General features: G+C 47.4%; 1 pseudogene; it reads left to right on the forward strand.

The window, feature by feature from the left end:
* Positions 1-25,000, forward strand: part of LOC123997302 — a 103,192-nt pseudogene that overhangs the window by 65,633 nt on the left and 12,559 nt on the right.

The following is a 25,000-nucleotide window of genomic DNA, read 5'->3' on the forward strand; positions in this document are numbered from 1 at the left end:
CCATGCAGGTAAATCATTGTGGCGAGTGAGGGTCGTAACTCTGCCGTGGCAGCCTGAGAATACACGGGGTGTCTGGGATACGGTGTGTGAAGAGGTGGGACCAGTTTAGATTTACAGGCAGGGCGTCCCCCTCTTCCTAACCACACACATACACACTCTGTTTTGTCTTTAGAGAGTGCCGACTAGTCAATGGCGGCTGGGAACCTGAGAGGGGAAAAATGTTTCCCCTAGTTCTTTCTGGTCGCCGTCTTCTCTCTTGCTATCATTCCCTCCTTCTCACTCCTTTCTTTTCTCCCTCCAGTTTTTTCCCTCAACTTCAGTCCCCCCCTCCCGTTTCTTTCGACCACACCCATCATTGATGGCAGGACATTTAGTTTAGCTGATCCTGCAGCAATTGGGTTTAGTTGCCCATTGAAAACATTTGAAGATTGTTTAACCATCACATTCATATTCTAGGAGTCTATGGGCCAACAGTGTGACTGACTGTGGTCAAACGTCCTCTCGATTCGGCACCCTTCAGTCGCCTCAATATGAGTTTGCACAGTTTAAAGATGCTTTTAAAATGCCACATCTAGAGGTTACTCTATAGAAAAACACAATGACAAGACAAAGAGGGGAAGAGAAGGTTAGAGTGAGAGACGGAGAAAAGAAAAGAGGGAAAATGAAGCGAGGGAAGGATAACTGCAGAGAGGGAGGTAGGGAGAACACCTTGTCTATACTCTGAGTCCCTAAGGCTGTGATTTTGCACCTATATGTTAGTGGTTGCTGCTACATGAGCCAGGGCGATGTAAAGCCCCTACAGTACATGGCTTAGGTTACCTGGCCAGACATAACAGGGAAGGATTATACTCCCACTGGCTAGTGATGGGCCTGGGAAAGACCCTGCCCGTTCTCTTCTTCCTTCTTTCTCTCAGCTCTCTTCCTCGAGAGCGAGTGACTCTTCCACTATGCTTCAGCTTGAACGCTTTTCTCTCTTTCCTTCCCTTTCCGTCTGTCTTTCTATTAATCTCTCTCTCTTTATTTATCACCTTTCCCAAACGTTTCGCCATTTCTCTTTTCTCTCTTGTGAAAGGATGGAAAACAGAGTAAAAAGGGAATTTCCCCCTGAGCAGTCTCTTGCTCTCTCTCGGTCTCTCTCTGTTATTCCAGCCAGGCTTCTAGCCAGCTCAGCATCCTCAGCCAACTCTGGAAGAGTTATGGTTGGGTACCTCGGCCTGTAATGTTCCCCAGTGCTGTTTTAGGAGTTCCCATAACCAGAGATCCTCCAAAAACATCCACAACTCGGTTATGTGAGATGTTTGTGTTGAGTCTCACTCACAGATTTGCTTCAGTGTAGTGAATATGCATGAAGTTATCTCAATCATGTTATTGAATGTGATGGGGTTTAAGAGGAAATGTCTGAAGGAAAAGTGTTTTTAAGGGGATTTTCTATCAGATGTCATTTGCCTTTGGGGATATTTTGAAGCGAACACTTCCTAAGCATGAAACGCAGAGAATCTCATTTCCAATAGACTGCCAATAGGTACTTATCACAGCCAACAGGAGTGACAAGAAAAAGGAAAAAAAGAGGGCATTTTCTCCCTACATCCATGGTTAAATGTCACGAGCCAGTCACATTTCATATGCAATGTAGGCTATGGCATGGCAGCTAGGTAAGTGCACAGACACAATGCAAACCACTGTAGATAGTATTGACATTATAATTAAATCACAATGGATTAGTTTCCATGAAACAGTTGCCCGTGTTAGCTGCACAGTTACTGCAGTGTCCTAGGCTAGCTATGTTGTGCTAGCTAGCAATATGCTAACGTTAGCTAAGCATTTGGCTATGGGCTGGCACTGGCAGTATGGGATTATGGAGAGTGAATTGCTAGGTAGTTATCTAGCTGTGGCCATCTACAAAAATATCAACATTAACACAGCTAGCTAGCTAGCTAACATTGGAAACCATAAGCAACACACACAGACATGCATTATCAAACAACACTACTGCCATCTTCTGGTTTGGAGTATTTTAACAAGGCTAAGTGGCTAACGACTTCAAGATCTTTACTGTGTGAACACAAACAAGATTGACTGCCGACACTCTGTTCAGAGGTGCTAAGTTCTGTCGGCAGGTAAACGTTTGACAATCCTACCGGTGTGTCTGAGCTATTAGAGCGGATTCTTGAGAATTCAATTCACCGTTCCATCAGAGCCATGTCTTAACCACACACGCCCCCGTTCCATCAGAGCCATGTCTTAACCACACACGACCCGTTCCATCAGAGCCATGTCTTAACCACACACGCCCCCGTTCCATCAGAGCCATGTCTTAACCACACACGCCCCCGTTCCATCAGAGCCATGTCTTAACCACACACGCCCCCGTTCCATCAGAGCCATGTCTTAACCACAAACGCCCCCGTCCCATCAGAGGCATGTCTTAACCACACACGCCCCCGTTCTATCAGAGCCATGTCTTAACCACAAACGCCCCCGTTCCATCAGAGCCATGTCTTAACCACACACGACCCCGTTCCATCAGAGGCATGTCTTAACCACACACGCCCCCGTTCCATCAGAGGCATGTCTTAACCACACACGCCCCCGTTCCATCAGAGCCATGTCTTAACCACACACGCCCCCGTTCCATCAGAGCCATGTCTTAACCACACACGCCCCCGTTCCATCAGAGGCATGTCTTAACCACACACGCCCCCGTTCCATCAGAGCCATGTCTTAACCACACACGCCCCCGTTCCATCAGAGCCATGTCTTAACCACACACGCCCCCATTCCATCAGAGCCATGTCTTAACCACACACGACCCCGTTCCATCAGAGGCATGTCTTAACCACACACGACCCCGTTCCATCAGAGCCATGTCTTAACCACAAACGCCCCCGTTCCATCAGAGCCATGTCTTAACCACACACGACCCCGTTCCATCAGAGGCATGTCTTAACCACACATGCCCCCGTTCCATCAGAGGCATGTCTTAACCACACACGCCCCCGTTCCATCAGAGCCATGTCTTAACCACACACGCCCCGTTCCATCAGAGCCATGTCTTAACCACACACGCCCCGTTCCATCAGAGCCATGTCTTAACCACACACGCCCCCATTCCATCAGAGCCATGTCTTAACCACACACGCCCCCGTTCCATCAGAGGCATGTCTTAACCACACACGACCCGTTCCATCAGAGGCATGTCTTAACCACACACGTCCATCAGAGCCATGTCTTAACCACACACGCCCCCATGTTCCATCAGAGCCATGTCTTAACCACACACGACCCGTTCCATCAGAGGCATGTCTTAACCACACACGCCCCGTTCCATCAGAGCCATGTCTTAACCACACACGCCCCATGTCTTAACCACACACGCCCCCGTTCCATCAGAGCCATGTCTTAACCACACACGCCCCCGTTCCATCAGAGCCATGTCTTAACCACACACGCCCCGTTCCATCAGAGCCATGTCTTAACCACACACGCCCCCGTTCCATCAGAGCCATGTCTTAACCACACACGACCCGTTCCATCAGAGCCATGTCTTAACCACACACGCCCCCGTTCCATCAGAGCCATGTCTTAACCACACACGACCCGTTCCATCAGAGCCATGTCTTAACCACACACGCCCCGTTCCATCAGAGCCATGTCTTAACCACACACGCCCCCGTTCCATCAGAGCCATGTCTTAACCACACACGCCCCCGTTCCATCAGAGCCATGTCTTAACCACACACGCCCCGTTCCATCAGAGCCATGTCTTAACCACACACGCCCCCGTTCCATCAGAGCCATGTCTTAACCACACACGACCCCGTTCCATCAGAGCCATGTCTTAACCACACATGCCCCCGTTCCATCAGAGCCATGTCTTAACCACACATGCCCCCGTTCCATCAGAGCCATGTCTTAACCACACACGACCCGTTCCATCAGAGTCATGTCTTAACCACACACGCCCCCGTTCCATCAGAGCCATGTCTTAACCACACACACACCTGTGATAGAGCACATTGTCTCTTTCAAAGAATTGTCTCTCCAATTTTTAAGGAGCTACACGTTTCACAAAACCTCCTCACATTCACCCTCTCAGGCATCCCGAGGGTGGCCCAGTGTAAGTTCTCCCTGCCCCTCCGTCTAGTCTGCTGCCCCCCTGCCCCCTCCAAGAACGCCAAGTACAAGATCACCGTGGATACCAACAAACCGCCCGTCAACCTCAACGAGGTCTTCCCAGGTAACAGACCATAGAGATCTACCTGAGTCACCCCAGAACCTGGTCTGTACCATAGACATCTACATGACCTGTTCTCCACTGGTTCCCTGTACACCCAGGGATAGTGGGAGAGTGGTGTTCTGTGAGAATAGGGGTTAAGTTTTAAGTCTGCTTGTCTTCGATAGTGTCAACTGCACAAAAGTGAGTGGCATGTATTTGCCCTGGAATGGAGAGTGAGTGGTATGTATTGATGCTGTTGATAGTGTGTGTGGGAATCTAGTCTACCTGCTGTTGGTGAGCAGGTCTCAGCCCTGGGAAGCAGCTCTGACTCAGTCATTATCTGGACCTGGGCATGGCGTCTCCTACTACACAGGACCCCTGTCCCAGATTAGATGCTTGAAGATTGTGTGTGTGTGTGTGCTACTCTGTGGGCAGATAAAGAACAATGTGATGTGCTCTGTTCACCTTGGCTGGCGTCCTGAGGAGAGATAAGCTGCCATATCTCTGTCTGACATCCCACCGATGGAGACCCCACTATACTGGCCCCTGAGAACCTCAGAGAGAGAGTGTGTGTGGTAGGGAACCCATACCATATCTCTGTCTGACATCCTACCGATGGAGACCCCACTATACTGGCCCCTGAGAACCTCAGAGACAGAGTGTGTGTGGTAGGGAATCCATACCATATCTCTGTCTGACATCCCACCGATGGAGACCCCACTATACTGGCCCCTGAGAACCTCAGAGACAGAGTGTGTGTGGTAGGGAACCCATACCATATCTCTGTCTGACATCCCACCCATGGAGACCCCACTATACTGGCCCCTGAGAACCTCAGAGACAGAGTGTGTGTGGTAGGGAATCCATACCATATCTCTGTCTGACATCCCACCCATGGAGACCCCACTATACTGGCCCCTGAGAACCTCAGAGACAGAGTGTGTGTGGTAGGGAATCCATACCATATCTCTGTCTGACATCCCACCGATGGAGACCCCACTATACTGGCCCCTGAGAACCTCAGAGACAGAGTGTGTGTGGTAGGGAACCCATACCATATCTCTGTCTGACATCCCACTGATGGAGACCCCACTATACTGGCCCCTGAGAACCTCAGAGAGAGAGTGTGTGTGGTAGGGAACCCATACCATATCTCTGTCTGACATCCTACCGATGGAGACCCCACTATACTGGCCCCTGAGAACCTCAGAGACAGAGTGTGTGTGGTAGGGAATCCATACCATATCTCTGTCTGACATCCCACCGATGGAGACCCCACTATACTGGCCCCTGAGAACCTCAGAGACAGAGTGTGTGTGGTAGGGAACCCATACCATATCTCTGTCTGACATCCCACCATATCTCTGTGGACATCCCACCGACCCATGGAGACCCACTATACTGGCCCCTGAGAACCTCAGAGACAGAGTGTGTGTGGTAGGGAATCCATACCATATCTCTGTCTGACATCCCACCATATCTCTGTCTGATGGAGACCCCACTATACTGGCCCCTGAGAACCTCAGAGACAGAGTGTGTGTGGTAGGGAACCCATACCATATCTCTGTCTGACATCCCACTGATGGAGACCCCACTATACTGGCCCCTGAGAACCTCAGAGACAGAGTGTGTGTGGTAGGGAACCCATACCATATCTCTGCCTGACATCCCACCCATGGAGTCCCCACTATACTGGCCCCTGAGAACGTTAAGTCTGTGTGTGAATAATGGTTTATTGTGGTGTTTCAGAGGACTGTTTTCATGTATGTGCCATATACCCGACAGATATCTGTATCCTTAACCAATGGACTCTAGTTCCTATTGTTGTCACTAAATGTCCCTCTCTGTGTTGTAGACTTTCTGGAGAAGTCTGAGGACAAGGAGGGAAACGCTCTGGCCTTTCACATCCTCTCAGGGCCTAGAGTCACTGTAATGGCCTCCCAAGACCTCCCGTGAGTACACACACGCAGCATCCTCTAGCACTTGGTTGATGTGGAGTTGAGCTTTCTCTACCCCCCCCCCCCCTCCCCTTTTCTACCCTCTCCAGAGCGCTACCGTATCCAGAGTGAGAGTTTCAAGGACATCTGGCTGGTGGCTAAGGAGCTGGTGCAGCGCTTTGACCGCTACTTTGCCAAGCAGGGAGTCTTTGACTTCAGAATCAGCTTTGCAGGCCCTATACCTCTGGCTGAGTACTTTGAAACTGTCCACCACCACTTTGAGGTGTGTGTTGAACACAGACACAATGGCCCACACACATTCATGTGTTGTGTTTGTTGGTACAGCTTTTGCCTGCAGTGTTAGAAAAACATGCTTTGTGTGTGTGGTGTGTGTGTGTGTGTGCGTGTGTGTAGCTGCGTGTGAGTGCAGAGAAGTACCAGGACCTCCTGTCAGAGCGGGCGGTCCAGTTCAGAGCCACCCAACGCCGTCTCCTGACCCGCTTCAAAGACAAGACCCCCACCCCCCTAAAGAACCTAGACACTCTGATGGAGGGCACCTACCACCAGGTCAGACACACACACAGTAGACCAGGACACTCTCAGGCATGCACATAGCATTTAGAAACATGATGAAAGGAGAGTCTCTCTCCTCCCTTCTTCCCTCTCTTTTTTTTGGAGGTGTTGATTTTCCCCTACCTCACACCATATGGTGATTTACACATGTAACGCATGTGAAACGGCTAGCTTAGTTAGCGGTGCGCGCTAAATAGCGTTTCAATCGGTTACGTCACTTGCTCTGAGACCTTGAAGTAGTAGTTCCACTTGCTCTGCAAGGGCCGCGGCTTTTGTGGAGCGATGGGTAACGATGCTTCGTGGGTGACTGTTGTTGATGTGTGCAGAGGGTCCCTGGTTCGCGCCTGGGTATGGGCGAGGGGACGGACGTAAAGTTATACTGTTACACACACACACACACATGCACACACAGAGTAATGAGTGCACTAGTGTTGATTTACAGAGTGATGGGCCTACACTGCAGATTTATGCACTTCCTGCTGCTACTAAGGTGCTAGCTCCCACCCTATGGTATACTTATCGCAGACAAACAAACTTCCATAACCACACACACACACAGGAATACACACACACACCCATGACCACACACACAGACAGGAATACACACACATACAGATGCACATGCAGGTGCACATACACATATACTGTAAGTACATAAACACCAAGACATACACTACCGGTCAAACGTTTTAGAACACCTACTCATTCAAGGGTTTTTCTTTGTTTTGAACCATTTTCTACATTGTAGAATAATAGTGGAGACATCAAAACTATAGTAATAACACATGGAATCATGTAGTAACCAAAAAAGTGTTAAACAAATCCAAATATATTTGATATTCTTCAAATAGCCACCCTTTGCCTTGATGACAGCTTTGCACACTCTTGGCATTCTCTCAACCAGCTTCATGAGGTAGTCACCTGGAATGCATTTCAATTAACAGGTGTGCCTTCTTAAAAGTTCATTTGTGGAATTTCTTTCCTTCTTAAAACGTTTGAGCCAATCAGTTCTGTTGTGACAAGGTAGGGGGCGGCATACAGAAGATAGGCCTATTTGGTAAAAGACCAAGTCCATATTATGGCGAGAACAGCTCAAATAAGCAAAGTGAAACGACAGATCATTATTACTTTAAGGTTTCTTCAAGTGCAGTCGCAAAAACCTTCAAGTACTATGATGAAACTGGCTCTCATGAGGACCGTCACAGGAATGGAAGACCCAGAGTTACCTCTGCTGCAGAGGATAAGTTCAGTTGAGTAACCAGCCTCAGAAATTGCAGCCCAAATAAGTGCTTCACAGAGTTCAAGTAACAGACACATCTCAACATCAACTGTTCAGAGGAGACTACGTGAATCAGGCCTTCATGGTCGAATTGCGGCAAAGAAACCACTACTAAAGGACACCAATAAGAAGAAGACTTGCTTGGGCCAAGAAACACGTGCAATGGACATTAGACCGGTGGAAATTTGTCTTTTTGTCTGGAGTCCAAATTGGAGATTTTTGGTTCCAACTGCTGTGTCTTTGTGAGACGCGGTGTGTGTGAATGAATTATCTCCGCTTGTGTATTTCCCACCGTAAAGCATGGAGGAGGAGGTGTTATGGTGTGGGGGTGCTTTGCTGGTGACACTGTCTTTGATTTATTTAGAATTCAAGATGCACTTAACCAGCATGGGTTCCACAGCACTCTGCAGCGATTAAGACAGTTTGCGCTTAGTGGGACTATCATTTGTTTTTCAACAGGACAATGACCCAACACACCTCCAGGCTGTGTAATGGCTATTTTACCAAGATGGAGAGTGATGGAGCACTGTATCAGATGACCTGGCCTCCACAATCCCCCGACATCAACCAAATCGAGATGGTTTGGGATGAGTCTGACCGCAGAGTGAAGGAAAAGCAGCCAACAAGTGCTGAACATATGTGGGATCTCCTTCAAGACTGTTGGAAAAGCATTCCAGGTGAAGCTGGTTGAGAGAATGCCAAGGGTGTGCAAAGCTGTCATCAAGGCAAAGGGTGGCTATTTGAATAATCACTTTTTTGGTTACTACGTGATTTCATATGTGTAATTTCATAGTTTTGATGTCTTCACTGTTATTCTACAATGTAGAAAATATTAAAATAAAGAAAAACCCTTGAATGAGTAGGTGTTCTAAAACTTTTGACCGGTAGTGTATACATGCACACAGACACACATACACACCCATCTATCTCTGTCGTCTAGGGGCGCCTTATCGCCCGATTAGACATTATTTACTAACTCGGTAGACGGGCTGTAATAAGAATGTGGGAGCGTGTGTGTGTGTGTGTGTGTGTGTGTGTGTGTGTGTGTGTGTGTGTGTGTGTGTGTGTGTGTGTGTGTGTGTGTGTGTGTGTGTGTGTGTGTGTGTGTGTGTGTGTGTGTGTGTGTACATTCTCTCAGTATTTTTCTCAGGTTCTGAGGTCAGGGTGATTGTTGCTGGAGCCTTCCTTTATAAATTATGATTAAACAAAGAAACCTCATTTACAAACTTCTGTATGGTTGGAAGTGTGGGTCAGTGTGTTTGTGGTGTCATTATAGTGTGTGTGTGTGTGTCTGTTTGCCTTGATTTGAAGTTTCCGTTGTGAGTGTGTGATGATGTGTGTGTCGACTGATGAGTTCCAACTGTGTGTGGATTACTGTATTAGTTGTGTGTGTGTGTGTGTGTGTGTGTGTGTGTGTGTGTGTGTGTGTGTGTGTGTGTGTGTGTGTGTGTGTGTGTGTGTGTGTGTGTGTGTGTGTGTGTGTGTGTGTGTGTGTGTGAGCGCACGTTTGTGAGTGCACGTGTTAATTTTGAGTGGTGTAGACTGTCTGACGTTGAAAAGTGATGGTCCCTTGCCGTCACTGTTTACAGTAGGGGCTCGTTTGGTGAGGCACTCTTTAAGCTGTAATTGTTGACATCGGAGGGATCGAGTGTAGGTTTTTTCAGAAGGGGCAACTCTCGTTCAGGGATGAGTTGATGAGCGAGGAGAGGTAAGGGAGAAGGTCTCCTGGAAATGGTCTGGAGAAGAGAGGAGGGGATAGGGGTCAAGGGCAGGTTGTTGGGCGGCCGGCCAGACGCGAGATTTCATCTGGAGAGAGAGGGGAGAAAGAGGTCAGAGGGTAGGGCAGTGTGAGCAGAACTAGCGGTGTCGTTGACTTAGCAAACGAGGATCGGATTCATTAGCTCTCTTACAGCTCTGGGAGTGGGTGACATCATGACATCATTAGATATTTAATGATTTAGTACTTAACCATTACTCCTATCTGAGTAGAACCATACAGAGCTCACACTGTAGATGCACTCCCCATAAGGTCCAATACGAGGTGTACTCATACCATCACCACAAGGTTCAAAACTGGTACAGTTTTAAAGGGACACTTACCTTACAAACTGGGATCAGTTTTGTTGCTGGCGAAGGGTCCAATATTCCCTTTTTTTCTCACTGGCCTAGTTGGCCAAAAATCTACTGTCCCGAACTGAATTTCTACTGGCCCGGACATGGTGTAGTTTTTCAATTCATTGGGGGTCATGCAGGCCCTTTAGGTCTCTATATCCAGCTATTAATGGGCTACATTTTGGTTACTATGATTAGTGATGGGTACTTTTAAATATTTTCACGATTCAAATAATAACATGAATGTTTTTAGGGGTGATATTCGGATAGTTGAATTGCATGTGTTTAAAATGTTTTTTATTAAACTTGATAACTTGCTTTCTGCGCAGCTGGTAGATCTTGGGAGGAGAGGTCCTTCCCGGTGAGTTTGACACCAGAGCGAGAGAGAGGGAAGAGAGAGGGTAGCCATACAGGCTCAAGCTAATTAGATAAACTTATAGATGCCATACTGCATCAAATTGATGTAAAGATGCCAGCTGTGTTAGCCAGCTATGTTAGCCAGCTACAGTAGGTAGCTCGCTACCTAGATTAATTGAGGAAATGTTGCTGTGCTTTCTATCCTTATCTACAACAACTATATGCAGATTGGTCCTTCTCATTTAACTAACTTAATTCCATACTTTCAATTCCATCTACATGAATACTCTTGCAAGTATTCGAATACCAACATCTGTTCAGATATTAGAATATTAAAATTACATTTTTGTTTCTAAAGTATACCATTTTGACAATACTGTTCTTGGCAGATATGAGTCTAAATGCACTGCATGTCCCAGTGCCAGCTAATGCTATTAATATATCAGTGTCTCTTTATGCCGCTAATGCTAGTTGATGCTCTCCCAGCGCTGCTGCCTGTCCCCTAGCATTTCTAGAGCCCTGAGTGATTCTCTCTATACAGTATTACTCTCTAGTCTGTCTAATGTGCTCCGGTGTCAGTCAGTCCATCCCTTCCTGCCTCCGCTTCCCGCCAGTGCCTGCCACCCACCGTTGATTTCCGGAAGCTTCTGACACTTTATACATGCTGTAATGTATACACGCACCACATAATGGACGCTATCCACGGTCTACTGGGAAGAGTGATGCACACGTCAAATGAATTATTCATATCTCTGGGTGGGTATATGGCCCTTCTGAAGGTCTGTGAGCTATGGTGGTTCTCACGAACTCAGCGCTTTAGTTAGGGTTTATTACTCAAGGGTTGTCAGTCAAGATTCTTCATCATTTGACATGCCAAATTTGTTTGTAAATGATGGTGTGGTTAAAAGTTGTTTTTAGCTACAGTACGTGTCTTATTGTGCTGAGTCAGGGATAGTACACTCAAATGACAAATTTGCCTAATATTATGGAAACCAAGAAAGTAGTCTGTGGACCCAGAGACTCAGCAAGTGGTAGATGAGGTACATGGTTACTTTGGATGAACTAAGTGCAGCATCGTCGAATGTCAGATTGGTAAATATTATGCATCTTATCTGTGGCCAGGCTGGGCTGTCGGTTAGGGGACTTCCCCTCATTAATGTTTGTGCATGTTGTTTGTCATCGAGAGAACAGAGATACTGTGAGAGGCCTGTGTGATTTTTCTGGCCTAGTGTACATTCATATAGAGAGGGATAATATTTCCTTTGTTCTTCATCTCTTCCTCCTATATTTTATTCATGAAGGCCAGATGCAGCCTGCTCTATAATGTGAGCTGGCCAGAGGTGTCTGTTTCCTCCACTTTTTATTCTCACTACTTAAAAAAACATTACTCATCCTGGCCCCATGGTTTATAGTTCAGCCTGGCTCACCCTTTAACTCTCCGTTTGATTAATCTGTGGCAGGTATGGAGAGGTTAGCCAGAGGGCTATCTTAGCCTAGCCTTAGCATTCCTGTTTTTCTCCTCTGCTGTTGATCTCTGAGCGAAAGCACACTGCTGTCATTCGGGACCAGGAAAGACGTTTCTGGGTGTGGGGGGGGGGAGTGGGGGGAATGCCCGGCAAGCCGTTTAAAACAAAATATTTGCTGTTTATCTCAGGTAAAATGGCTACCGTGTTAGAGTTGGTGCGCTATCCTAGCGGGCAGCGGCGCTAGCTGTCTGGGAGCTGAGTTTGAGTTGAGCGGAGTCTCTGTAATTAGCCATTCAAAAGCAGGAGGTGGGGCGCTTTAGTTTTGACTGACAGACCGCTTGGGGGCCTCTCGTTCCAGTAATGGAGGCTTCTCTCAGACAACGGCTGATTTATCTGTCCCCAAATGGAGCGCTAAACATGGCTAAACACGACTAAACACAGATCCCACTGTGTACGTGAGGCCCTCGTTATAAATGACTGGGGCTCTCTCTGAGCACTGTGTGTGTGTGTTTGCGTGCGTGTCCATTGAGACGTGTAAATGTGTGTTTCCTCAGTAAAATACCCCGGGGTCAGAAAAAAAAGGAGAAACAGAGGAACTCCCTCAGGTCCCCCTGACCTTTCATCTGCTATGCAAACACAGACCGCACCTGAGAGACTGCCTTTTAAACTGGCCTTCACACACACACACACACACACACACACACACACACACACACACACACACACACACACACACACACACACACACACACACACACACACACACACACACACACACACACACACACACACACACACACACACACACACACACACACACACACACACACACACACACACACACACACACACACACACACACACACACACACACAGAGACAGACAGACAGACACACACACACACACAGAGACAGACAGACACACACACACACACACACACACACACACACACACACACACACACACACACACACACACACACACACACACACACACACACACACACACACACACACACACACACACACACACACACACACACACACACACACACACACACACACACACACACACAGAGACAGACAGACACAGGTTAAATGAACAGACAGCCTACCCCTCATGCACATTTAGGAGTCACTGGGGCCCTCCTCTATGAATGTCTACCATGTCAATGAATGACTGTCTTTCATATAGCTGACTGACATATAGGCATGTGTGTGTATAAGAGTGGGGGACAGATAGTGACTGATATAGAGGAGTGTGTGTGACACAGTCAAGCCTCTGGAAAAGCCTGTCTTTATAAATGTGATGTCATATTGAAACCAGTGTTGTGTGGAGATAGTGTTGTTACTGTTGGGAGATCATTCTTATGGTCTTCTCATAAAAATGTATGAAGATGGGCATATCCGGGGACTCCTGTAGGATTTAACATTTTCATTGCAAGGCCCATAAATAAATACCTTTTTTCTGTGTACAATTCATTGATATAGTATTTGAATCAATATTTTTTTAAAGTATAGAATGAGATGGAAATATGGCAGTACCTCTTGGGTCAGAAGAATGTCGTCATGGAAAAGGCTTTGGTAGATTGCGGCACAAAATGTTTGCTTACACCCAATCTAGAGTAGGTAGTGTTTATTATCATAAGTGGTGTCTGTGACCAGATACTCAGAGAAATATCTATGATGTAAAATAATGGATGCCACACAGACTAGGATATGTCCTAAATGGCACCCTATTCCCTATTTAGTGTACTAAACACCCTATTCCCTATTTAGTGCACTAAACACCCTATTCCCTATTTAGTGCACTAAACAATAGGGAGTCATTTGGGACATTGATTATGGGTGGGTGTGTGTGTGTGTATGTGTGCGTCGTCTCCTGCCCCCTCAGGCCATACACAGCAGGAGGGAGAGAGGAGAGGGCGTGGGACTGGGGTGCTTTATCTAAGAATGTCAAATCCCTGAGAGGAGCCACAGCAAAGCCCATCTCTGCCAGTCTGCACAATCCCCTCACACACTCACCACCCTCCGTCTCTGTTCCTATGGAGAAGGCCCAGGTGTTTGCCCAAAGGCAGATAGAGATGGGGGTTAGAGGAGGTCTGGGGTGTACAGTACTGTACCTACTTGTAATGCTTCTGTCTGTGGGACTCCCCTGGGTGTGGTGGACTTTTATCACAAATATGTCTGGGTCTATTACTGGTGAGGAGAGAGCGAGCGAGGGGGAGGGAGAGAGGGAGACTAAAAGAAACTGAGACAGAGAAATATTCCTGTCTTCCCCTCATCTCCTTTCCTTCATGACCACATGAGATGAAATCAAGGAAGTGTCAGTCAATCCAGTTCTGTTGTTTTCATTTAGAATCTGTTTCTTTGTGCCATTGCATGTGACTATGCAACACCTGTTAGAACATAGATGGACGTCACCATACAGAACTACATAGCAGGATAGCCAGTTGAACAGCTTTCTCGAGGCTCTCTGGATATTTTAGAATGTTCAGTCCCTTGTTGCTTACATTCTCTCATTCTACTCTGTTGCTAAGAACACAGCAGCCATTCAATCAGCTCGCCATATTGGCTGGTCCATTAAGTATCGCAGAGATTAGTCCAAAAGAGATTAGCCCATTGTCTTTCCCCCTGGGCTTTATTCATCAAGGAATGTGTCATTTCCAGTCTATTCTATACAGTCTAGTTCTACAGCATGCCATTAAACCAGAGTCATTTCCATGTGCTATAATGACAAAATTGAATGAATCCAGGTTCCCTACACTTCACTACACTCAACGGCTATCATTTCTCCAGTACGTTCTATGCTTTCGATTTTTTTTATTCCAATGTCATTTTCCCTGCACTTAAACTAAACCGGGCCATTTTCCCACTCCATTCTGTCAACTCTACATCTATGTCATTATCCCCAAGTTAGTTTTTCCTCTCCGGCTAAAGAATGTCATTTCTCCTCTCAGCGAGGGTGGGCTTAGCACATGCCACAGTCCCAGTGTTCCTCTGTGTTCCACAGGTTTAGAGCCCTAATCTCATTGTGTCTGCTGAGTGGCTCTTAGCGGCCTGAGTGGAGAGGGGATTCCACACTGTAATGGAGCATGCCTTCTCCCACTGGTCCTTTGTTATTAGCCTCTCAGAGGTTAGCCACCAGCTAACGGGATTATATACACGGTGTAATTAAAGTGAGAAGCACTCACATACACTCCTGTACATCGGCAAGCACGCACGGACGGACAGGCGAGCATACACACACACCCTTGCCTCCATCACAGGTGCTCATTATCCCCAGGCCCACAGAGGCTCGTTATTGGGGTCTTTTGGGGATGTCTCACCCTGATGTCTGTCACACAGAGCTGGGCTCCAGGCACCACTAAACCCCCTGATCTCCAGGAGGCCCTTGTCCTCCAGTCATACTTCGCTCACTCTCACTATACACTGTTTATATTCTATATTTTTGTTACCATGTTGTAAGTGTTATATTTCAGTCATATTAACACTGAAGTGTGACATTGAAGTAGAAGTGTATAAACCTCACACACACACACTAGTGTTGGCACTAGCAGTGTTTTCTCTCGCTCAGCTAGCACTCAGCTTTCCGTGTCACGGCCCTCTCCTCTTGATTCCGGGAATTCAATGGCAGGACCAGAGATGCTTTGGAAACGGGTCAATGACTGTGATTCTGAAAATATATACTGCTGGATATATACTGCCTTCAGTAGATTGTGTGTGTATGCGTGTGTGTGTGTGTCTGCGTGCGTAATCAAACATTTGAACTGTGTGTGTATAGTGCTTTTCAGAATTTAGCACACAGAGATGATTTACCAAATGAGTCCATGTACAGTACATATATATCAACAGACCTCTTGTGTTAAAGCTGTACGTCATTTACCTCGTTGACTTACCTCATTTACCTGTGTACCTGTTAGCTCCATCACGACAGTCCTCACTGACTTCCTAAGGGAACACAAGGGATTATGAGTGATGTCAAGTGAAGTGCTTCTGTACCGTATGTGAACCCACACCACCTTCCTCTCTCCTGGGACACACACACACACACACACACACACACACACACACACACACACACACACACACACACACACACACACACACACACACACACACACACACACACACACACACACACACACACACACACACACACACACACACACACACACACACACACACACACACACACACACACACACACACACACACACACACACACACACACACACACACACACACACAGTCCCTATCTGTCTCTGGCTCCGTCTGCCAGCTTGGGGAGACCTGTTGTAGACAGCAGGGAGATAGACAGTGGCAGAGGACAAAGAAACAGCAACAAACATGCCCTGCCTGGGGCTTTATCTACAGGGACAGAGGAACTCACTATTACTGTCCTGTACTGACTGAAGTGTTTTGCTCATACGAGACAATTCCGTTGCTTAACATGTATGTTAATGGTTATGATTTTGGATGCTGGTCACTCGTTGCAGGTGCGTGCGTGTGTGTGTGTATAAAGGCTAGTCTAACCCTGTGGTCTGTAAAGACCACTACGTACGTTGGCTGCAGCAGCCTGGTTCACGCGACACTGCATGTTGATAATCCTACTGATTTATCTTCTTTGGCCCCAGTGCATGAAATTAATGGGTGTGTCTGTTTCATGAGCCCAGACACACACACACACACACACACACACACACACACACACACACACACACACACACACACACACACACACACACACACACACACACACACACACACACACACACACACACACACACACACACACACACACACACACACACACACACACACACACACACACACACACACACACACACAGCATTCCAACAGGCTTATGGCCAATGGTGGAAATGTACTACATAGCATTTATTCATGAGTGATAATCGGAATCATATTTGTTGAGGATATAGACAGAACTGCTATCGCAACGTGTGGGAGTGTGTGTGGACTTGCACATAATCATCTTCTGGAAAAGGTTCTGCATAATGTTTGTACAGTGCAGTATGTGCCTGTGCATTTTTGTACATGCATCTGTGCGTATGTTTGCTTGTGTATATATGTGTGGGTGCATACTTGTGTGTGACTGATCACTTCTCCAATAGCGCTTTCTCCAAAGTCAACATGTCCTGCCGCTGCGCTCTCTTTGCAGTGTGTCTGCCTCTTCCGCCCTCAGACAATGCCCGTTTTTATAAGATTACAGATATTTACTCTGTAATCAGTGGGAGAAGGCGTGTGTGTGCCGCGACGCCACGGCTAGGATATTTATCTTGTTGCAGTAAATTCCCAGAGTTCCCCTCGTTTTTTTCTCTCCTTCATTTTCTTTTTTTCTTCTATTTACTCAACGTGGCCTGTTCAAAGAAGACCATTGAGAGAAAAGCAAATGTGCAAATAGGGCTGTGTTTGAGGGATGTCGAGACATGGCCGAGGTCTGTGAGCATGTGTATAAATTTCAGTGTGTGTGATGCACGGTTATATGTGTGTGTTGGGAGGGGAGAGGTAGCAGGACAATGCCCTCACTGTGGCGTTCCTCGGGATTAGCATTAGAAAGGGAGGAGGGGAATGGTAAGTCATTTTACTGATGGTGATCATTAGCCTCGTTAGCATTATGGTAGCATTAGCATTTCTTACATTGACATTTCATTAGCATTTGTAGCATCATGCTTCTAGTAGTGTTTTTAATCCAGCTACAGGACCAGGACCAAGGCCCTAATTTCCATCTAATGGCTGACTTTTGTTAGTGTGTGTGTATATATGTTCGTGCGTGTGTGTCTGCCAAAGGTAGACTGGTAACTCGGGTCACTGGTCTGGACTGCTTCAAATGTATGGCTTCCTCTGTGACCCCTTGGGAGGTTTGTGTGTGTGGACTGTGAATATTTGAGGGGGTATTTTACTAACTTTCATCACTCTCTCTCTCTCTCTCTCTCTCTCTCTCTCTCTCTCTCTCTCTCTCTCTCACTCACTCACACACACACACACACACACACACACACACACACACACACACACACACACACACACACACACACACACACACACACACACACACACACACACACACACACACACACACACACACACACACACACACACACACTAGTCCTTACACTCCCTCCCTTGCCCCTTCCCCTCCTTTCGCTCTCTACTATTGGCATCCTAGTGTTTCCCTGAATTAGCCTCCCCCTTTCTCCCAAGGCGACTGTAAATGCCTATTTCTGTTTTATGTCATTCATATATATGTTTGATATATATTTCCACAGAGACTTCCACACAACATGGATATATTGATAGATTTATTTAAATATTAATCCAGCCACAGAGTTCTGCACATGTCAGAGCCTTGCTAATGTGCCCCAGTGGAACCCAACCAGCTCACTCACTCACACACACACACACACACACACACACACACACACACACACACACACACACACACACACACACACACACACACACACACACACACACACACACACACACACACACACACACACACACACACACACACACACACACACACACACACACACACACACACACACACACACACACACTCTCACTCCCCATTTCAGGGGTCAGAAACATGTCAGCAGAGTCCACTTTCAGGAAACGTGATCGCAGGGCTAAGTGGAGGGGATAAGTCATATGGACTTACGTAAACCAAACCACCACAGAGTAGAGGAGGGAAGGGAGAGAGAGATGGCGTTGCCTTATTAAAGTGACACCGTTTAAATTGTATGAAGTCTGTTATGATGCCGTGTTGAAGAGGAAGAGCCTCTCATCCTCTACAGATGTTTCTCTATGGTCTTCAAGAATGCCAGAGGTTGGACATTCATGTTGTTCTAGCCCAGCTTATCTGCTTCAGCCACTTGGTTAATCCTGAAGACATTGGTTAGTTAAATGAGACGCGTTTGTGCTAGGATAGAACACTAACATGCAGCCATGGGCTCTCCTGAAAACCATAGTTGAGAAATACTGCGGTGTACCCCAAACTGATCGTCCCTTACCTTGTCTAACCTCTGGTCTGGGAGTGGCGTTTGTGTGTGTTTGGGTTTGTGTTTTCCAGTGTCTCTCTCTGTTTGATGCTAATTTGTAGCCAGGATCTGCAATGTTGTGTCTGGCTTAGATTTGATGTCCTTGTTTTTGTCTCGCACACAAACAGATAGACAATGCATGAGTGATTGAGCAAGTACACACACACACACACACACACACACACACACACACACACACACACACACACACACACACACACACACACACACACACACACACACACACACACACACACACACACACACACACACACACACACACACACACACACACACACACACACACACACACACACACACACACACACACACACACACACACACACACACACAAGTATCTCACTAGGGTGAATAACTAGCTTTCAAGTCGAGGGATTATAAAAAGCTGATGCGTTTTCTGATTAGTGGGGGAATTTAACACTATAAGGGAACTTGAGCACATTTTAGTTGTCTTGTTAGATTTCCACTATCCGCCCAACAACCTGCCCGCTTGACCCTATCCCCTCCTCTCTTCTCCAGACCATTTCCGGAGACCTTCTCCCTTACCTCACCTCGCTCATCAACTCATCCCTGACCGCTGGCTACGTCCCTTCCGTCTTCAAGAGAGCGAGAGTTGCACCCCTTCTGAAAAAACCTACACTCGATCCCTCCGATGTCAACAATTACAGACCAGTATCCCTTCTTTCTTTTCTCTCCAAAACTCTTGAACGTGCCGTCCTTGGCCAGCTCTCCCGCTATCTCTCTCTGAATGACCTTCTTGATCCAAATCAGTCAGGTTTCAAGACTAGTCATTCAACTGAGACTGCTCTCCTCTGTATCACGGAGGCGCTCCGCACTGCTAAAGCTAACTCTCTCTCCTCTGCTCTCATCCTTCTAGATCTATCGGCTGCCTTCGATACTGTGAACCATCAGATCCTCCTCTCCACCCTCTCCGAGTTGGGCATCTCCGGCGCGGCTCACGCTTGGATTGCGTCCTACCTGACAGGTCGCTCCTACCAGGTGGCGTGGCGAGAATCTGTCTCCTCACCACGCGCTCTCACCACTGGTGTCCCCCAGGGCTCTGTTCTTGGCCCTCTCCTATTCTCGCTATACACCAAGTCACTTGGCTCTGTCATAACCTCACATGGTCTCTCTTATCATTGCTATGCAGACGACACACAATTAATCTTCTCCTTTCCCCCTTCTGATGACCAGGTGGCGAATCGCATCTCTGCATGTCTGGCAGACATATCAGTGTGGATGACGGATCACCACCTCAAGCTGAACCTCGGCAAGACGGAGCTGCTCTTCCTCCCGGGGAAGGACTGCCCGTTCCATGATCTCGCCATCACGGTTGATAACTCCATTGTGTCCTCCTCCCAGAGCGCCAAGAACCTTGGCGTGATCCTGGACAACACCCTGTCGTTCTCAACCAACATCAAGGCGGTGGCCCGTTCCTGTAGGTTCATGCTCTACAACATCCGCAGAGTACGACCCTGCCTCACACAGGAAGCGGCGCAGGTCCTAATCCAGGCACTTGTCATCTCCCGTCTGGATTACTGCAACTCGCTGTTGGCTGGGCTCCCTGCCTGTGCCATTAAACCCCTTCAACTCATCCAGAACGCCGCAGCCCGTCTGGTGTTCAACCTTCCCAAGTTCTCTCACGTCACCCCGCTCCTCCGTTCTCTCCACTGGCTTCCAGTTGAAGCTCGCATCCGCTACAAGACCATGGTGCTTGCCTACGGAGCTGTGAGGGGAACGGCACCTCAGTACCTCCAGGCTCTGATCAGGCCCTACACCCAAACAAGGGCACTGCGTTCATCCACCTCTGGCCTGCTCGCCTCCCTACCACTGAGGAAGTACAGCTCCCGCTCAGCCCAGTCAAAACTGTTCGCTGCCCTGGCCCCCAATGGTGGAACAAACTCCCTCACGACGCCAGGACAGCGGAGTCAATCACCACCTTCCGGAGACACCTGAAACCCCACCTCTTTAAGGAATACCTAGGATAGGATAAGTAATCCCTCTCACCCCCCCCTTAAGTTTTAGATGCACTATTGTTAAGTGACTGTCCCACTGGATGTCATAAGGTGAATGCACCAATTTGTAAGTCGCTCTGGATAAGAGCGTCTGCTAAATGACTTAAATGTAATGTAAATGTGTTTCAAGCATTGACTTGCTAATCAGGTCTTGTGTCTCTTTGGGAAGACAGAACAAGAAGATAGACCAGGCAAGGGATCACCCAATGGACCAGTGGTATTTAGTTTCTGGACAGAGAGAGTGTGCATCCTGTATTCATGGCTTTATATGTGCAGTATGTGTGTGCACAGTGCGCGTGTCTATGAATTCAATGGTGTGTGTGTGTGTGTGTGTGTGTGTGTGTGTGTGTGTGTGTGTGTGTGTGTGTGTGTGTGTGTGTGTGTGTGTGTGTGTGTGTGTGTGTGTGTGTGTGTGTGTGTGTGTGTGTGTGTGTGTGTGTGTGTGTGTGTGTGTGTGTGTGTGTGTGTGTGTGTGTGCGTGCGTGCGTGCGTGCGTGCAGCCTGGGAGGTGAGTGTGAGCTGTTAATGACAGGCCAGGGGAGTGTGTGTGCTAAAATGACTAGAGAAAAGTCCTGTGTGATTAGAGGCCTCAGTTAGCCTGGCTGAGGCTAAATATGGAAACCGTGTGGAGAGAGACTAAATACTGTCCACTGACACACACTATTCCAATGACCAATGACAGAGCATCGTCCGAGTATGCTCACTAAGCACTTTAGTATGTCTGTGTGTAAAAACTGCTGCTCTGTACTTCACTATGTTGTTGACACTGTATGTCTGTGTGTATGTATGTCTGTGTGGATGTATGTCTGTGTGGATGTGTTGCAGGTTTGGACCTTTTGACCTTTGCCTGTTGTTTTGTGTAAGAGAATGAGAGACCGACGGCATGTGAATATGTGTTTGTGTGTGCGAGACGGAGCATCTGCGTGCGTGCCCTTTAAAACAAGTGAACTCAGCAACAGGGCCAGCCGGTCAATCTGCCCGGTCTAAAACCTGTGCTTCGACTAGCGAGGACAGCTTGAAGGAGTTTGAAACACACACTCGCTTTCACACACAACCCTTTGTATAATCACACAAAGCGAAGTCCTCAAACTCCCAGCTGTGATATCAAAACTAGCCCTGTAGGCTACCTTACGCCAGAAACAATTAATTCTTTCACTTCTAAAGAGCCAAGATAAATGTTAAATGAGCCTTGACTGTGTGCAGAGAGTGTCTTTCTCTTTGCGAGTGTGTGTGTGTGTGTGCGTGCGTGCGGACATTTGTCAGGGTATATTAGTGTGTTTTGATTCAGAGTGTATGCTGGGGTGAAGCCCAGCGGTGTGCTAGAGCAGGCAGAGTATCTCTCTGAACTTGTGTCCCACCACACAGCTGTGTGTTCTTGTACTCAGTGCAGTTGTAGTAATCTTTTGCTGGGGAGTGTGTGGTAGAGATTCATGGAGGGGACAGAATGTGTGTTTGAGAGACTTGCAACCCTGTAGGGGTGTATAGTGTGTTTCATCACCTGGTCACACACACATCTCTCTCTACTCTTGCGTGCGGCCCCACCTCCTTCACATTTGGACCAGGCCAACGCCCCATTATCTCAGCTCTCAGTGGGCCTGGTTGGAACTACTAAGCACTGGTTACAGGGGGGTTCAACTTTAAACCTGTGAGGTCAACTCCCAGGTTTCTATCAGGAGGCCTGGAGCTATGGTGAGGCCTGCACTTCCCTCCTAGTAATCCCAGGCTGGGTGTCTCTCTGGCAGGGTGTGTCTCTAATTGAGCCCCCTGTCTGGAGCAGTAAGACCGGACCACCCAGACTCATGGGATGAACCAGTGACCTTGGTGGGCTGGGTGGAAGGTGTGTAGGGACCGACTGTAGGGAGGGACGTGGCGGGAAACTGGGCGGTTGTTTGATGTTCTGGTGTCATTCTTGGCTTGTTATGGCGTTTGCAATCTCAATGGATCTGTGCGATGTGATCAATGTTGATTTAAATTTAAAAGTGAGATCATTGAAGTATAGAAATTTGAGAGAAACGTTATTGTACTTTATGTCTCTTTCGTTTTTTGTGTGTTCTTTCTCTCTCTGTTTCTCTCTTTGTGTAAAAACAACCCCAACAAGCTCTCTGGTCTCTCATTCCCTCGTCTTCTCACTGAGAAAACAAATGTGAAGCTCTGACTTTGATAGTCTGGGGAAGGTTGTAAATAGTCATATTTTATTACCTGTCTGTAACGTCTATGAAACCATAGGAACACACACACACACACACACACACACACACACACACACACACACACACACACACACACACACACACACACACACACACACACACACACACACACACACACACACACACACACACACACACACACACACACACACACACACACACACACACACACCTCATGCTGCCTGGATGATATTGAGAGCCATTCACATGGAGTTGAGAATGGGCAAAGAGCCATGGAATGAGGACCCTTCAAATAAATGTCCAATCTGAAAGCTGTAGGGTAGCGGATAGGTGCACAAGTTTGTGTTATAATACACATGTATCTGGTCTGGATTCAGACACGAACACATTTGGAATGAAAGAGAGCATTAAAAAAAGTAGAGAGGAGGAGAGAAGATCATAGCAGCTTTATCTTGGTGGTGTGGTTCAGAGCCTGCCACCACTGCTGATAACCCACCTCAGGTTGCCCCTGTGTGGGTTGCCAGATCTAATCACTGTCCCCCCTTTTTATTTCCCTTCTCTCTCCTCCTCTGAAGGCTTCTATAAACAAGGCCTGTGTGTTGCCAGATCATCCTCTCTCTCCCTCGCTCTTATCAGAACTGAGAAGACAGTGTTATCTGCGCTAGCTGCGCCGCGGCCGTGACCAAAGACAAAAGCAGTTACTGTCTGTCTCTGCCTCATCCATTGGCTGGCGAGATGCTAATCGCTGCAAAGCTCACTCAGCCACTTCCCCACTCTCTGTTACTGTCTCTTTAACTTGTTCTCTGTCTCTCTCTCTGTCTCTCTCTCTGTCTGTCTCTCTGTCTGTCTCTCTGTCTCTCTCTCTGTCTCTATGTCTCTCTCTCTGTCTCTCTGTCTCTTTGTCTCTCTCTCTCAAGCTCAAACACACAAAAAAACTTTATTGGCAAAGAAAACAACAAATACCAATGAGCATTGACATGTTTTCAAATGTTGGTTAAAATGGCAACAGTTGCATAACCCTTTTGTCTGGTATCTGTAGAGCTCTCTCTCACCGCCACACTCTTTCCTCTTGTCTAAACACTGTCTTGAGAGGGTGCCTGTGTTTGTATACAGTACATTCACTCGTGTGTGTGTGCCATTGTGTTTTTACATGTCTCTGTTTAGGTTAACTCCCTATACGCTTGTGGGTTTGTGAGATAATAGTGTGTGTGCAGAGTAGGACGGCTGAGAGCAGCCGATCAGTCTTGTAGGAAGAAGAGAAACAGTGTCTTTGAGCCATACTGCTGCCTTCAGCAAGTTTTCAGCTCGCCTTGCACTGCACTCTGGGAAAATGCACTGAAGGAAATGGGCAAGTTCATTCTGCCCATCGTTAAAGTCTGATTTTAATGGCAGTTTTAACTTGGAAAGAGTGAGTCTCTCTGTGAGGCTCAGCGGATAATCACACATACACATATCCCTTTAAACTACTATCAATCTATAAATGGCGCTCCATTGGGGCAGCGGGAACAACCCTCCTCTCAGTGGATACCACGACCCCCGTCTGACCCTCCCTACACTGACTGCTTCCATCTCCCGCTCTCTCCCTCTCTCCTCTTTCCCTCTCTCCTCTCTCCTCTCTCCCTCTCTCCTCTTTCCCTCTATCATCTTTCTCCTCTCTCCCTCTCTCTTTCCCTCTTTCCCTCTCTCCTCTTTCTCCTCTCCCCCTCTATCCTCTTTCCCTCTCTCCTCTCTCCTCTTTCCTTATCTCCTCTTTCCCTCTTTCCTCTTTCCCTCTCTCCTCTTTCTCCTCT

Source organism: Oncorhynchus gorbuscha, linkage group LG15 (assembly GCF_021184085.1).
Source record: "Oncorhynchus gorbuscha isolate QuinsamMale2020 ecotype Even-year linkage group LG15, OgorEven_v1.0, whole genome shotgun sequence".
NCBI classification, from domain to species: domain Eukaryota; kingdom Metazoa; phylum Chordata; class Actinopteri; order Salmoniformes; family Salmonidae; genus Oncorhynchus; species Oncorhynchus gorbuscha.